Genomic DNA, 18042 nt, shown 5'->3' with positions numbered 1-18042 from the left:
CAGAGATATAAATATTATGACAAACTGATGTTGAAACCAACCTGTCTTTGTTCAGACAGGAAAGAGCTCATCTCTATGCCCCGGCAAGGCGCATGCCTATCATCATTGTCACAGCAGAGACCGCAGCGTTCTCAGCTCTGGCCTTTATTTCTCACACCTTAGCTTCTTTCCACTTATCTGACTCCTCGCTTAATTGTTTGTTGTTGTGTTGTTCAGAGGGTATCAACGTGTGATAGGATGAGGTTAATGTGAAACACTAGGTTGGATGTGGGAGCAGAACCTGGCATTTCTAGGTCCTCAGTGGTGGGTTGGACCCGATGTCTACTGCATATCTTTAGTACCATGTACAGTTACCTCCCCTCTTAGTGAACACTCACATTGGGATCCATGCCTGGGGAAGGTGCTTATTTCTCCTTTTCACCCACATTGTGACTTAGATTAAACATCCCTAAGGGATATAATTAATTATTTGAACCAACTCATATTTTAAAAGACATTCTAAAAATGTTTGAAGAGACAGACTAGTTGATTAATATATTAGACCCTATCAGCTCCAAACTCATAGGACTTTAAGTGAAGAAAGCCCACAAGTACTAATCTGTCTTATGACTTGTAAACACTGTGTAGAGATAAATATTTTGTTATCAAAATAGGGGACACGTTAACAGAAATAAAACAAAAAACTGGGATTGGGGATTTAGCTCAGTGGTAGAGCTCTTGCCTAGCAAGTGCAAGGCCCTGGGTTCGGTCCTCAGCTCAGAAAACAAAAACAAAAACAAAAACAAAACAAAACAAAAAACCCCCCAAAAACCAAACACACAAACAAAATACCAGCAAGGCGTGCTGGTTTGAGTATGTTTGTCCCACAGGAAGTGGCAGTAATAGGAGGTACGGCCTTATTGAAGGAGGTGTGGCTTTGTTGGAGGAAGTGTGTCACTGTGGAGGAAAGGCTTTGAGGTCTCATATTTACGCTCAAGTCTGGCCAGTGTGATCCAGAGCCTTTTCCTGGCTGCCCTCAGAAGACAGTCCCCTCCTGGCTACCTTCAGATCAAGATGTAGAGCTTTCTAGCACCATGTCTGCCTACGTGCTTCATGCCACGATGGTAATGGACTGAACCTCTGAACCTGCAGGCCTGCCCCAGTGAAACGTTTTCCTTTATAAGAGTTGCCTTTGGTGCTCGCTTCGGCAGCACATATACTAAAATTGGAACGATATAGAGAAGATTAGCATGGCCCCTGCATGAGAATGATGTGAAAATTCATGAAGCGTTCCATATTTTTTAAGAAAAAGAGATAAAAAAAAGAGTTGCCTTGGTCATGGGGTCTCTTTATGGCAGCGAAACTCCACTGAGACAGCAGGTACTAGCTGAGAGTGAAAATCATGAAAACAGATTCCAGAACTATCCATGTTTGTAGAGAGAAGTCATATCCTAGAAACGTGGATATGCTAGAAACACACAGCCTAGAGCGACAACTTTAGCATTCATAATTACAAAGAAGTAAACGCAAACGTGTTATTATAGGAGGAAGAAGGAAGAAGTGTGAGGGAGCTCAGAGTGGCAGAAGAATGTGGATGGTATTCACTTCTGCACTTTCTCCATCTCTGTACATACGTTTCCATAAGCTTCCCCCACAAACCTGCATCTGTTTCCCGAGAGGTTGCCAGTGAATTTCCCTTCTTCAGGCTTTCTTCCTCCAGATAGATATGACCTATGACACACTGACGGCTTTGCTTCGGAAACTCTCTTTTCAGCTGGATGGTGTCACCATTGAGCAGTTTTCTGCAGCTCTCTTCCCTCTTCCTTGTCTTCCTTCCTTCTTTTCCTTTTTAAAATACCAATGCTCAATATTCCGTACCTGGCCTCTTTAAACATTGCAGGAAGTCATAAAAGTAAAATATGAATAAAACCACACACGTGTGTGGCAGGTATTGTTAATTGATCTGGGCAATTTTTTCTAGGCCCAGATGTTATCCTAGAACTCTAAGAGGTAGTCCAGACAGACGCTGTCTGATCAGAGCTTGCCTGTAGAATTCTTCATTTGTATTCTAGTTTCAAATATACGGCTTGGGAAGTTCATCTGTAGTTAGGACGTTAAACAACAAACACTTGGGCTCTGTTTTCCTAAGTGTCTTTAGCACCACATGCGCTTTCACAGCGCTTGAACAGCATAGTGTAGTTAGGGTTGGATAAATACTTGATGAAAAAAAGGCCACGATGGAGAAGTAACAAACTATCCACCATGATGGGATGGGTCTTGAAAACTAAGTGCAATTAAAATGGCAGTGTAGTGAGCATAGAGAATGAGATTAGTGGCTTTCAACATCTGTGTGTGTTTTAATCAATCAGTCAATTAGTTAATTAATAGAGACACAGTGTCTCAGGTTTCTATTGTTGTGGTAAAACCATGACTGATCACAATTTTGGGTGGGAGAGGTTTCTTTTGTCTTATACCTGTAGGCAACAATCTATCACCGAGAGAAGTCAGGGCGGGAACTCAAGCAGGGCAGGAACCTGGAGACAGAAACTGGAGCAGAGGCCACAGAGGAGGAGGGGTGTTTCTCACCTGACTGCTCCCAGCTCAGTTTGCTTTCTTACAAATTCCAGGATGACCTGACTTGTCCACTTAGGCGAGGCCCCGTGCATAGTAGGCTGGGCCTTTCTACATCAATCGTTAATGAAGAAAATGCTCTGCAGTCTTGCCTACAGGCTATCTGGATGGAGTCATTTTCTCAACTTCCTCTTCCTAGATAACTTCAGCTGCTGTCTGTTGACAGAAAAGAAAACCAAAGAACGAAAATCATCATCATCATCATCAGCAGCAGCAGCAGCAGCAGCAGCAGCAACAAACCCCAAAACAACAACCAACCAACCAAATGAATCAAAAAATCAACCCCCCCACCAAAAACAAACCAAAACAAAAAACCCAAACAACAACGACAACAACAAAAATCTAACCAGGACACAGGATAACACTATGTAGCCCTTGCTGGTCTGGAGCTCTGTGTAGACTGGGGTGGCCTAGACCTCCTCCGAGCTCTCCCCATCTCTGCCCGTTGAGTATTAAAGGTTTGTGCCACCAGCCCTGGCTAGAGGTCAGCTTATTTTGAAAAAGAACATTTCTGAACAAGGTTGCTTTTCTGGACAGTATTTCAAGACCGTAGCTGAGGATGTAACATACTCTGCTTAATGGCAAGGTCCCCAGCAAGGTGTGGGGGCTTGGTTTGGGGTTGAAGCTTTGGTAATAGACCGGACCAGTTGGATATTTTGCCCCAAAGTTGTAAATCCCAATCCAGGGCCAGTAAGAATGGGCTGTGCGTAGCCAAGGCCAACATAGCACCAGATACTGTGCTCTGCCACCTTCTACTGACATTTTGTCTTCAGGAATCAGGTCTCTAGCCTGACCTTTTCCCTAAAATTTAATAAATGATTTCTAAGAGATTGTTGGCAGAGATGCTTCTAATGAAATGGTTCTTTATATGAGTAGGGTGAAGGATTACAAACGCAGCATTTTTCCTTCCTCATTTTGGTTTCAGATCGTTATATAACACTATGGCATTATTGTCTAAACTTTATTTATATGCCACCATAACCATTTTTTCTACAGTCCTAGAAAGCACAAGACTAAGTACTTACTGTTACAGTTCTGTGTTCCCAAAAGTGATTAGCTTGCACAATTTCTTTTTTCATTACTTTGTGTGTGTGTGTGTGTCTGTGTGTGTGTATGTGTCTGTGTGTGTGTATGTGTATGTGTGTGTATGTGTGTATGTGTATGTGTGTATGTGTGTGTATGTGTATGTGTGTGTATGTGTGTATATGTGCATGTGTGTGTATATGTATGTATGTGTATGTGTGTATGTATGTGTGTGTCTGTGTATGTGTTGTGTGTGTATGTGTGTATATGTGTATGTGTGTATGTGTGTGTATATGTGTATGTGTGTATGTGTGTGTATATGTGTATGTGAGTATATGTGTGTGTATGTGTGTGCATGTATATGTGACTGTGTATGTGTGTGTATGTATATGTGACTGTGTGTGTGTGTATGTATGTGTGTGTATGTATGTGTGTATGTATATGTGTGTATGTGTGTGTTACCTACAGCTTTGTACATCTTGGGCAGTACTTAATCATTGAGCCTCATCTCCGGAGAATTTTCTAGAACAGCATTAATTATTATTATTATTATTATTATTATTTTGGTGACAGATCACTTAATAAATATTTTTAGCTTCATGGATTGTTCTGTTTCTTCTGCAAATCACCTCTGCTGATGTGGCAAAATGTTGCTGTTACCATAAAACTTCATTTAGAAAAATAAGTGTGGGTCTTTGTTTGTCCCAGAGGCCATAGTTTTACTGTCTTACTCAAGTTGTGCGACTTTCTTTCAAAAACTTATTTCTAAAAATTTCACACAAAAATATTTATTTTTAAAATTTCTATATGAAATGTATTACTAAGATTCAAAACCTATTACATGTTGAGTCTATTCCCACACTCCTCTGCCCTTCTTTATGTACCCCCCGCTGCTCCCGATGGCCCCCTTTACCAGATTATAAAGATATCACGGGCAACACCTTAGTTCATCGTCTAATAAGCCTGTTTATCTGGTCGTCCCTGTTGCCAGCAGCTCTGCTTTCTACAAAGCGAGGTGTCTTTTTCTTCATTCCACCTCATGGGAAAGATAGTTTGAAGGGCCACAGGAAGTTATTTGCTTCCTTGAAGCGTTTCCCAACTGTATCGACCTCATGAGTTAGATCCTCCATGCAGATGGTGCCAAATCTACCAAGAGATCGAGCAATCAGGGAATTATCTGTGAGGCAATCTGCTTTTTATTGATTTTGCCATAGCCTCGCCTGTAGATGAGCGCATTTACTGACTTCAGGCTGGGGTACCCTCATGCATTGTACGGTTCCACAGTCCTCAGCATGTTAACTGAAGCCTTGCCGAGCTTAACGAAGGCGCCATGGAGGATCTGCCGAGGACGTAGCAGGTGCAATACCTTGCGCACCTTTGGGCTAACTCCATTGACACCTCGGATTCTGATGACAAACACCAATTTTGGTTCTGCGTGCACAGAGAGGTTCCCAGCTTTCCTTGCCGTCCTAGCCTTGCGAATCTCAGTTGCCATCTCATAGATGAGCTTCCTCCTTGCCTTTCGTGGTGTCTTCAGGGCAAGCTTCTTCCTCAGGCGCCTCACCTTCAACTCTGCGAAATTCCTTCGTTTTTTCTAGGGGTTTCTGGCACAGTGGCCACCTTCCTTTTCCTCTCTGGTACAGCCTCCACGGTTCCAGCCGGAAAAGGAGCCAATTAGTTCTTTTAAAATGTTATGAAATACCCTTTCATCCACCTCTGGATTATTTTCTAGTCTTATTACTTGTGTATTTATTTTTGTATGTGGTGCGAGCATGCATGTCTGTGTGTGTGCGTGTGCGTGTGCGTGTGTGTGTGTGTGTGTGTGTGTGTGTGTGCGCGCGCCATTTCCCTGGTCCCTAGGGGTTGTTTTTTTTTTTTTAATTTGCATCTCTTTCCTCTTTCCTTCACCTCCCAGTTCTGGGATTGCAGCTTACAGCTATGCATTCCCAGGCAAGCCTGGTAGAGGTAGAGGCTGCTTTGGAGGTTGGAGTAACTTGCAGGCCAGATAGAAGGTCTGAACTTCACACTTTCCTTGGAGAGTTTGTTAGATGTTCTGTAGCAAAGACCATCCAGTCACCGGACAGCTGTCTGTCCTTCTTGGACAGGTTATTCCAGATCTTAATTTCTTTCTGACACTTCCTGCCCCCCCCCAGGGGGGGAGATTTTAATCTTTACTCATTTCGCCTACCCAGTCCATTGGTTCCTTTTCCTCTGACTACTTTTCGAAGGGAGGGAGAGATAGGTTAGAATTTTCTGTTTGACCCCGGTTGTGAACACAGTGGTTGTCAGGTGGGGGAGGGGTTAGTAGCCCCTGCTGATGCCTCCTCTAATTCTGTCTGTTTTCAATCCTGTCTTCAGCAGAAGCTGAGACCTCTCGGTTTTTGCTAATGGTGGTGGTTTCCTCTTTGGCTCCTCCCATGGCTTCTCTGTGCATTTCAGAGCAGGAGATGTGGTGACCGACGACAGAAGAAGTTCAGACTTCTGGAGGCCAAATCTTGGGCTCAGATTTGTGCTTCAGTTCCCAGATCTAAAATGGAAATAATGTTTAAAAAGGATGTTATACAGTTCAATGAAGGAACATATGAAGTCCTTAGAATAATGCCTGCTTTTTAATTACAGGCCTCAAACTTTCTGAGCAGCCCAGGATGAACTTGAACTTCCGATCCTGGTTTGACCTCCCGAATGCTGGGAGTGTAGGCATGTGAGGGTCTCTGCAAACACAAGTCTGGCAGAGTAACAATCCACGTGAGTCAAGGAGGAAATACGGTCCAATGTGATTTAGTTAGCTGATGCTGGTTCAAACGGCTAAAGTCACACACTGGGCGGGTTGTTGTAGGCATATTTAAATATGGTACAATTTGGAGAAAAGTTTGCTGGTATAACACAATCCTCACAAAAGGAGACCTATTTACAATGAAGTTCTTCTAAAAGTATGTGTCACTTCCTCCAGGAAGGTGGCTTCTAGAGATAGGCTACCTGTGTTATCTTTAGGGCACAGAGGAGGATCTGGTGTGGTCTCAGTCATAAGGCTATCACAGAGGTCATCTGGGCTATTAGCCTCCTTCAGTCCTGGCTGTGGGAGCTTGGGGGAGCCCCAGGCCATACAGATAATGCTAAGGCCATCTAGACTATTAGGTATCCTAGTTCTGGTTGTGGAGGCTTGGCACTCAGATGACACAGATCACCAGCCTCTTATCCACCTCCGTGCCCAGGCTTCTGGGTTGAAAACCAGGCTATACATGTTGTTGAAGGAGCACTCGTGTGCTTAGCATGCCTGCTTTCCCTCCTATTTTGATCCGGGAGCACAAGGTTTGTGTTCCTTTTTTTTTTTTTTTTTTTTTTTTTTTCTTTTGGAGCTGGGGACCGAACCCAGGGCCTTGCGCTTCCTAGGTAAGCGCTCTACCACTGAGCTAAATCCCCAGCCCCCCCCTTTTTTTTTTTGTTTTTTGTTTTGTTTTTTTTTTTTTTTTGTTCTTTTTTTTTCGGAGCTGGGAACCGAACCCAGGGCCTTGCGCTTCCTAGGTAAGCGCTCTACCACTGAGCTAAATCCCCAGCCCCAAGGTTTGTGTTCCTAACATCAGCATAGGCCATCTCGCCCAGGTCAGCGCTGTTCATTTACGCTTTTATTATTATTCTAATTTTAAATCACATCTCATTTACCTATCACGGGCGTGTTTACATGCATGCTACGGAGAACAGCTTATAGGAGTGGGTTCTTTCCATCTCCCACGTGGAGCCTGGGTATCAAAAATCAGGTTGTGAGGCTTGGTGGCCAGCGCCTTGACCAGCTGGGCCAACTCATCAACCCTATCTTCACTGTTGTCCTCACGTGGTTTTGACTTTCGTTTTTTCAGACGTTGGGATATTTAATTCAGCCTTACTGTCTCTTTGCTGTGGTACTTTGTTTAAAATTTAAACTTCAATATTTATTTATTTATTTATTTTGGTTTTTCAAGACAGGATTTCTCTGTGTAGCTCTGGCTGTCCTGGAACTCACTCTGCAGATCAGGCTGGCCTCCAACTTAGAGGTCTGCTTGCCTCTGCCTCCCAAGTGATGGGACTCAAGGTGTGCGCCACCGCTGCCCGGCCAGTTTTCATTTTGTAAGCTAAAACATACCTTCCTCCCTCCCTTTCTGTCCTCCCACCCTTCTCATTTACCATTCGCCTCATAAATTCATGGCCTCTTTTCCTTTAACTGTTATTGCTACACACACACACACACACACACACACACACACACCACACATACACACACACATACATACACACACACCACACACACACACACATACATACACAAACACACACCCCACACATACACACACACATACATACACACACACACCACACACACACACACACTACATACACACACACATACATACACACACACACCACACATACACACACACATACATACACACACACACACCACACATACACACACACATACATACACACACACCACACATACACACACACACACCACACATACATACACACACACACCACACATACATACACACATACATACACAAACACACACCACACACACACACACCACACATACACAAACACACATACACACACACCACACATACACACACACACACCACACACACCACACACACACACACCACACACACACACATACACACACACATACACACACACACACAAATACAACTTGCTCAGTCAATTAGTATTGCTCGTATGTGTATGATTACTATACTGACTAATTGGTATTGATAACCAATTTGGGGCTTATGCCTGGGAGAGAAGATTTATCCTGCTCTCAGTGTTCCTTGGCTGCAGTATTCTTTGTCTATGGCTGGGGTCTCTATGAGTTTTCCCCCTTCCATGTTGGTTTGCCCATTGGGGTTGTGCACAAGGTTTGGTCTCGACATCCATATTGCTGAAGCCTACCTGTCGTTTCTAGGGAATGCAATCTCGCAGCAGAAGAACTGGTCCCCTGGCTCTTACAATGTTTCCACCTCTTCTGTTAAGATGTCTCTTGAGCTTCAGATGCAGGAGTTGTGGTGCAGACGTAACGGTTGATGCTGGGACACCCCATGATCAGATGTTCTCTGCCTTTTGACGAACCGTGGTTTTCTGTAATGGTCTCCACTTGTTGCAAAGAGAAGTTTCTTCGATGAGGGATGGAAATATTTATTTGTGGGTGAAAGGATAAATATTTAAAAATGTAATTAGGAATTGGGCTGGTTTGGAAGGTTAGGTATAAAGTTCTTCTCTAAGATCCATGGGTAGTTGGTTAGATTTCCAGTAAAAGACATGACTTCTCTCTTTTTGAGTAGACCTCACATCCAAATAGACATGTGCTGGCTACTGCCAAAAAAATAAAGAGTACCACTACTGCACACTCAGGGATATAGTGGCATGCTGATTGTTCTTTAGTTCCTAGGGATCATAGGTAAGTAGGACTGTTGGAAGCTTGCATACAACCTTTCCAAGTCACTATGAAAGCTAGTGTTCAGGGAGGAGGCTCTCGGGTCAGATCCAGCTTGGGTCTTCTAAGTCCTGTGTGCAATAGGAATGGTGTCTTCAACAATAGAAACTTATTAGCCCTGAGAGACAACCAAGGACAACGGTGATAGCCTGTATTGTTGTTTGGGGGCATCTCTTGGACTCCCATGACCAATAACCCAACTTTTTGAAGTTCTATAATAATTTGTTATTAAGAATTAAACCTAACGGCCAGATGTGGTGCCACGTGACTCTTGTTCCAGGACTAAGGACACGGATGCTGAAAGATTGCTGAGGGTCAAGACCAGGATACTCTACATAAGGAGTTCCAGGCCAGCCAGGAGAATATAGTCTGTCTTAAAACACTGAACAAAAGAAGTCATACCTAAAATCCAATTAGTAAGACTTCATCTTAATAAATGGTAGCAGCATTGGAGAGGAAAAGGGGCCATTAGTAAATTTAATACAGGAGCAGGGGAGAAAGGACTAGCTTGCCCTTCTGTTTATAAATAAAATGAATTCATGTTTAGCAGTGTGTAGCCTTGATCACTCACTCTGCTGCCTTGGCTGCTCTATAATTTGTAGGATTTCGGAATATATCCTTTCCAATCCTATTGTGCGCCTCCCGTGGTCTCCTCTAAACCCTTCTTCCGGTGTTGTCTCGGTTACAGATGTCTGCTCTTGTATCTTGCTACCTGGTTTGATGTTTGCATAGACTTCTCCATTCTTCTCTGTGTGAAGGGATCCTTTACACTCCCAACTGTAAAAGGACTTGTTATTGCTTGTTCATGCTGTGGCCCAAGATCTTGAGCACAGGCATGTTTTAGTTTGATTCAATTGGGTGGCTTAGCATAAAGGGGTCCTATTCAAATGGAGCATTCTAGTTCCTTGGAAACCTTTGGATTTTTTTCAACAAGAGGAGTTGGCATTATGGACTGGCTCAATTTCCAGAGGATTATTTATAATTCTTGCTTCTGCATTCTATTATGGTATGAATGCTTTTTAAAATCTATTTCTCACAAAATGAAAATAAACAATTCTACTTCAATAATACCATCATTGTTCAGTGGGATGGAATGACAGTTAAATTATATACTTTGCTTTTCTGGTTAAATAAAAATCAAATAGAAAATCCATTTATCTTAGTCTTTGACAAATATATTCTCCAGGAGGCTTACGCAGTCTTCCCCCTCAATATTAAAAGGAGAACATAAATATAAGAGTCTGTACTGACCTGAGGAGTCAATCTGAAAATTAACAAAATATTTGATGTCAGTTTGTTTCCTGCTAAAATTGGATTTTTCTTTTCATGAAAGAAATCACTTCTTAAGTTCTGATTAATTGAAGGTTTGATATTTTTTTCCCCAGCTCTTGTTTGTGAGTTACCACACCACAGGGTGTGACCAAAATACATGCTCCGTGTGAGTCACTGTGGTCCACGAGGTCAGTTACATAACAGTGAGGATGTCCAAGTTTCTGTGTAGACGGGCTACGTGGGAAACAGATGAGGAGGAGAGGCTTCAGTCATGTCTCCTGTATTCACACAAACACGGTTTTAAAGAGAAAGTGGAAACACTGGCCACCTGCTTTGATCCACTGCTGAGGTGGTCTCTCGGGTGTCCACAGGAATAAAACAGGGACAAAACAGACTGCTGGTTACTACTACGAAGATTTGAAAATGAGATCTGCCTTAATTTCAAGAGTGTGTCTGTGTGTCTGTGGATGGGTATGGCAAGTGAACACAGGCTCCCCTGGAGACCAGATGCTTTGCATTCTCCTGGAATTGGACTTTTAGGCTGTCCTGTGTTGCCTGATGTGGGTGCTGGGAACTGAACCCTGGTCTTCTCAAAGAGCAATATGTGCTTTTAACTGCTGAGCCATCTCTCCAGTCCTTACTATGCAGAATTACCAAGCATTTGAGATATTAAAAATCCTTTACAAAATTATGTTTTAGCTAAAATGCAGCACAATGGTAGACGACTTACCTAGTGTGCTGGATAGTTTTATGATGACTTGACACAAGCTGAAGTTGTCTGAGAGGAGAGAAAGTCAATTGAGAGAATGCCTTCCTAAGATTGGGCTGCAGGCAAGATCGCAAGGCATTTTAAGAAAATTAGTGATTGACGGGGAGGGCCCGGCCCATTTTGGGTGGAGCCATCCGTGGGCTGGTGGTCCTGGGTTCTATTTAAAAGCAGGCTGAGCAAGCCACGAGGAACAAGCCATTAAACAGCACCCTTCCATGGCCTCAGCATCAGTTCCTGCCTCCAGGTTCCAGCCCCGAGTGAATCCCTACGCTCACTACTTTTGATGATGAACAATTGAATGGAACTGTGAGCAAAATAAGCCCTTTCCTCCCCACGTTGCTTCCGGTCCTGCCATTTCATCACAACAACAGTAACCATAACTAGACACGTAGTATGAGCAAGACTTCTATTCCTGGCGCTGAAAAAACAGTTCGTATTAAAGGATCTTGCCCTGTGCCATCACAGTTCTGAAAATGGTCTAAGCCTTAGTAACTTCCTGCTGTGTGAGAACCATTGCCCCTTCTGAACTGAGTCACTAGAAAACAACCACCACTTATTGCCGCTCTGGAGTCCACAGGTCAGTGGGTTCCTCCGCTGATAGGAGGACTAGGCGTACCTTACGAGGCTTTCTTATTGACTATGGTCAACAGGCAGGGTGTCTGCTTGTTGGTTTGTTTTGGCGGGGCCTTAATCATATGCCTGTCAGTCAGTTGATTGTAGGCTGTCTGGGCTGTGCATTGCTCATCGGCCGTCAGCAGGCTGACGGAGACTTATTTATACGGCAGCAGTAGGAGGGTCAGAGGGAGAGTGGACAGAAGTGTGCCCAGCTTCTGGGAAAATACCTCTCCCGCTACACCCTGTTAATGGGGAAAAAAAACCTCATAGAAACAATCCATCCAAGGGTTGGGAAAATAGACTGGTGGAAGTGGCAAAGTTATACTGAGAGGGAGTTGATTTGTTGGAGGGTGGAAATCATCATTATTTGGTAATCTACTATAAAGCATGGAGTCTTTCCTGTGTTTGTGTTTTATATGTTTAGTAAATGGGTGCACGTTTATAAATAATCTTATACCATCAAAGAGAGCATAGAAGACATGCTAAAATACTATTTATTGTATGCTCTTGAACATTGAGTTCTTCAGTTACACACTTATGGGGGCAGAGGCTGTAGGCCCATTGGTAGAGCCTACCATGCCTAGTATGCACAGAGCCCTGGGTTTGTTCCCCAGCACTGCAGGAAGTGAGTGTGATGGATTTGTGTAAGACTAGCACTTGGGAGTAGGAAGATCAGAAGTTCAAGGGTATCCTCAGATACAGAGGGAGTTTGAAGCCAGCCTTGGCTGCAGGAAACAAAACAAAACAAAACAACCCCAACAACAACAAAAAACAAAACAAAACAAAACAAAATAAAACCCCATAAAACAAAAGCAGCTCACAATTATACATTTGCCATTTACTTGTTCAGGAAAGTTTTCTCCTACAGGATTACAACTTATCTATGTAATCTTTTGTTGATAGAAATTTAAATTCTTACCTTTGGGGGCGGTGTGGACAGGGATTGTCCACACATTGACAATGAGCATGTCTACACACAACGGTGTGTGTGGATTCGTGAAGCTACTGTAGGGACATTTGTTGTTCTGTTCTCTTCGTTTGCTTTTTTGAGACAGGATCGTTCCATGTGGTCATGCTTTGAAAGAATCCTTCTGCTTCAGCCTCCATAAGTAGTGGCCTTAGAGGCATGGTCCATTATATCTGGCTACCTAGGTACACTTCCTTAAAATGGATCTATTTGAGTCTAGGATCTATATACTCTTAGGCTTACTAACTATTGACAAATTGTTCTCCAAAGTAAATAGCCCAGTTTAAAAGCCCAACTGGTCCTCTGAGACATCCATGATGACCACAACATTGCGAGTCTGAGGTCCACATCAAAAAAAAAAAAGCCCAACTGGGGTAGAGAGTAGCTTCGTTTTCTCCTTATCCTTACAAATGAGGCTTTGTTTTATTAGTTCTTAAACTTTCTGTGTGGGGCTGTGGGGTGTGTGTGGGATGTATGAGTGTGGGGAGTGTATATGGGGGTGTGGGGGGGTGTGGAGATGTATAGGGTTTGGAAGGGGTATGTGTGTGTGTGTGTCTTTGTGTGTGTCTATGTGTGTGTGTGTCTTTGTGTGTGTCTGTGTGTAGGTATGTGGGGATTTAGGGGGTAGAGTGTGAACCCAAGGCCTTGCCCACACTAAGCAAGTGCTTTGCCATTGAGCTGCACCTGCAGACATAGGCGCCATCCCTCTAGTTCTTGCTGTCAGTTGAGCATGTTTCATAGGCTCAGAAAAATAATCCTCTTCTGTGAGTGATACAACGTTCACATTATTGGCTATCTTTTCTTTTCCACTTTACAGTTATCTGAAGAAAACATAAACACTGGAATTCAATTAGTCCTTTGGTTATGTCTCTCAGCTTTTAGATTGTGGCATGTCATTTAATTTTGTTTATTGGGCCTTCTGTTATGCACATGCTTTTTAAATATAACTATAGCAACTCTGTCAGTATTTTCCTTCCTGGTTTGTACATATTTTGTTTTGTTTATAGAAATCTCATACCAGGATGTCACAAATTATTTTCTTAGAAAGTTTAGGGCTGGAGAGGCAGCTCAGCCGTTAAGAATCTTTGTTCTTGAACAAAGCTTATAAGAGATAGAGATCAGCTGAACAGTGTACTGGAGGAAAAGTCTTCCAGGTAGAAGAAAGTGTTCATGGCAAGATGCTAAAGCAGGCATGTTTGGGGAATAGCAAGGAGACGGGTGAGACTGAAGTAGAGAGGTCACGGGAAATGACCAGGAGCCTCAGTGCTTGGTGAGCAACGGGGAAGATGTTGGCATTTGCTCCGTGTGAGATGAGAAGTCATTCCAAAGTCCTGCCTAGAATTACGGTGTGATCTGACCCAGGTGTGAAAGGAATCAGGTTGGTTCCCATCCTTATAGCCATCTGTGTGGAGTAAGTATAGGGTCAGGGACTGGCAATGGCACTGTTCAATAGTGGAAGCAAGGGCATGAAAAATGGATCCACCTCTAAGATATACCCATCCAGGGTGCAGCTTGTGACCCAAGAGCATCTGTGGGTATGAGAGGTGGCTGCATTCTGGGTGGATGGATTACAGAGGTGGAGTTAGCAGGGCTTCTAATGGGGTGGTTGCTGCGATGAAAGAGAGAAGAGTCAAGGATGACACTAGGGTGTTGGCAACTGCCATAGGTAACTCCTATTAATTGGTTTGGGAAAGGTGATTGGAGGAACAGGTTTGCGATGTCTATTAGACACCGAGCGATGAGTCTGGAACCTAGGGAGAGGCCCATGGTGGAGTTAGGGATTTGGGAGTCACTGGGTATACCTGGTGTTTAAAATGTGGAGAAAAGGTGAGCTCATCGAGAGAGAGAGAAGGAGGGGGAGGGGGGAGGGGGAGGGGAGGGGAGGGGGAAGGGGAGGAAGAGAGAGAGAGAGAGAGAGAGAGAGAGAGAGAGAGAGAGAGAGAACTAGTGTTGAAAGGCTAAGCTTCTTGTTAAACCCAAGAAACATAAACCTCGGGAAACTAAACCTGGTAGTATGAACGATTCTGTAAATATCCTTTAAAAATCCACTGAATTTTAAGACACATTAACGTGTAAATTATGCCTCAATTTAACAGCCATTTAAGAAAAAGTAAGATGGTAAAAATTTCCCATGGTGGAAACGGCAGTGGTTGTGACGAGTGTAACCAGCCAAGTGAGAACAGGGGTCAGTTGTGAAGGGAAGAGGCGAGAAGCCAGAGGAGTGTTCTGGTAAACAGTTCACTGGAATTCTCGCTCTTTTTGTCCTTATTTGTATCTTTGTTTTATTATATTTTTCATAGCTATTAAACTTATGAAATTATAATTATTATTTAAATTTTCCTGAAATTTATTTATTGCTATGGTGGAAACAGGATCTCATATAGCCCAGTCTGGCTCAAATTTTACTATGTAGCTGAAGATGGCGTTCACCTCCTGATCGATCCTTTCATCCCCTGCGTCTGAGACCTAACAGGCATACACACCAACCACACCCAGCTTGAAGGTGCTCATAACCCACTTTAAAACACACACAACACTCTCTCTCTCTCTCTCTCTCTCTGTCTCTCTCTCTCTCTACTTCTTTCTTTCTTCCTTTCTTTCTATTTAAATTTTAAATAACTTTAAATTTTTGCCAGCTAGAGTTCTCTCTGTGTGAATCACAACTGTAATTACCAGAGTAGGGAGGCACTAGAACAGGAAGAGGCGATTCTGCATGCAAGAATGTCTGCCAACAGGAGTTCTGCAGGTATGGTGACCACAGACAAGGTCGCCCCTGTTTCTGCTCACTCTGGTGCACAGCAAGTGGCAGTGGCGTGTGTCTTTGACATAAAGGAACAACACAATATTTGATTTAAAAAAAATCCAGTTCCTTTCCCGTGCGAAAGTCTCAGGCAGGTAGACCCTGCTTTATGGGCGCAGAACTGGCCAAAGGATGCCGGCCAGTGTCTGTGTTTTAACAGAAGGGCTCTTGTAGTCCTATGCAAAGCGGCACAGGGTTTGAGCCACTGGCTCTGGGAAGCCATCATTTTAAAGGGTGTGGTGTTTTGAGAAGTTCGTGCAGGCACTTCTGCTGAGGTGCATTTAATAAAGGAGACTTGAAGACGAGCAAACACCGTCCTCTGGCTCAGAGGAAGAACTTGTCAACTGGCACACTTTAAAATTGTTCCTTTTGGGGCTGGGGATTTAGCTCAGTGGTAGAGCGCTTACCTAGGAAGCACAAGGCCCTGGGTTCGGTCCCCAGCTCCGGAAAAAAAGAACCAAAAAAAAAAAAAAAAATTGTTCCTTTTGACCTCATACTGAGGGACGATGTGCAAACCGGAAGCTCATAAAGGGAAACTGGAAGAAAAATTAAAAAAACATTGAAACGTAAAACTGAACAACCGAGGAAACAGTATATTCTGTGAGGAAACAGTATATCCTATGGAGCAACAAACGTCACAATAAATCCACACCACTTCCCTTATCTTCTGTGAGACTGGCCTCTCTATTTCTTTGTTTGCCCCTTAGTGCTGGAATTGCAGGCGCGCACCACTGTGTAGCACTGACACAGCTTCGGGGTGGTTCCGGTAGATGTAAAACAGGATGCAAAGCAGGGGCTGCGTAAACTGCTTGTGTTTTAGCGGATGCTTTTAGAGCCTAATTCTCATCCTCTACTGTATTAGGAGGAAAATTTACAATTGTTTTAATTCTTCTCACCCCAAAGACCCAAACGATCTAATATATATGGCTTATTTGAGCAGAAAAAGCACTTAGCTGACTGGTCCACAAGTCGCAGGAACCTTTTGACATCAGTCTGTTCATTTTACCGCTTCGTCACAAGCCACACACAGTTCCGAAGGGGATCTCCATAAAGGATTTGAAAACAGAGCAATACACACTGGACATGGAGCCTGTTCCCACTGGTTCAGGAAGCTCATATCGAGTTAGAGCTTGTGCTGTAATCATGAAGGGGAGACCTGGGGTTCCCCAGGAAGCACAAGGAGTAGGGTATGCGGGAGCCCTGGGAATGGGTTAGCAGTGGTAGAAGAGAATGTTATACCTTGGAGGTGGTCCTCACCTTCCAGGAGGTGTCAGGTCATCCTTGAAGGAGCAGGAGTTCAAGAGAAGCCATTTGGCAGACTACTGGGGCAGCCACAGAAGGAATGCAGGGTGGGAAAACAAAGGTTAATGAATCGAGCTGTCTGCAGCCACAGCGAGCTGGGAAACACATCTCTGCCCTTGCAGTCTGCCTCAAACCCTCCAGGAGGGAGGAGCTGTATGAATTCCTCCAAGAGCCCAAATCCTCCAGAATGCTAAATACTTAAAACATGCTCGTTTGTTAAAAAAACAAAACAAAACAAAACAAAACAACTTTAAAGCAAGTATAAAATTTTGAGTGCTCCCTACTGTTGTTTCAAAAGTATTAACAATTTAAGAAATAACAGATGTCAGCCCGGTATGATGGTGTACACCTTTAATCTCAGCATCCAGGAGGCAGAGTCAGATGGGGCTCTGTGAATTCCAGGCCACCCAGAGCTACAGAGTGAGTTCTAGGACAACTAGGGCTACACAGAGGAATCCTATCTGGAAAAACCAAAATAAAACCAAACCAAGCCAACCAACCAAGCAAACACACACCACCACCACCACCACAACTCCTGCATTCTTTACAAAAATATCACAAATATTATAGCCCCACAACGTCCAGATATTTCCTCGGCCACCCTGGGCCAGAGAGATTGGCCGCCAGAACCAAACACACCTGTAATGCAAAATGGTAATTTTCTAAGATACGTGCACCTACTTAATGCTATTGAACTGTTAATTTGCCTAGCATTTAGCAATAATAAGACTAATAGTAAGTGATCTAGTTGTCACTCCTAAAGTCACAATCCAGTACTCCTTTGGAATAGTAAACATCACCTTTCTGTAACAGGTCCTGGGCTTGTCTCCCTGAAGACATGTGGGACTTGAGGGAGCAGCTGCAGACATTTGGGGACGGTATGACATTTGTCATAAGATTAAGGGGCTTTCATTCTTATTCTCTTACTGTGTATCTTCAACTTGCATGTTAAAAAAAAAAAAGCCACTTTGCTGAGTTACTTTAAGACAAACACCTAAGGTCTAAGTTTCAGCCCATATGTAAATGGGTACTGGACCCTCTGCGGACCGCACGGGGTGGGAATGCTGTCATGCTCCTTGGCTTCTGATGAAGCAGAGCATTTCAGTTAGCCTGGTTACATTGACCACTAACACAAACAAACATTGGCTTTCTGGCTCTCTATAGCAATCATTAAATGCCAGAAAAGATGGGCACTTATTTAATGAAAAGGGGCCCAA

The 18042-nt window shown here is 43.5% G+C and overlaps 1 non-coding gene across 1 annotated transcript; it reads left to right on the top strand.

The window, feature by feature from the left end:
- Positions 1 to 1174: 1174 nt before the first annotated feature.
- On the top strand, positions 1175 to 1281 carry LOC120096450 (U6 spliceosomal RNA). The gene has a single exon (XR_005492856.1). It is a non-coding gene; the product is annotated as a U6 spliceosomal RNA (small nuclear RNA).
- The last annotated feature ends 16761 nt before the right edge of the window (positions 1282 to 18042 follow it).

Source organism: Rattus norvegicus, chromosome 13 (genome assembly GCF_036323735.1).
Source record: "Rattus norvegicus strain BN/NHsdMcwi chromosome 13, GRCr8, whole genome shotgun sequence".
In the NCBI taxonomy this organism is placed as follows: Eukaryota; Metazoa; Chordata; class Mammalia; order Rodentia; family Muridae; genus Rattus; species Rattus norvegicus.
This window is presented reverse-complemented; position numbering and strand designations above follow the sequence as displayed.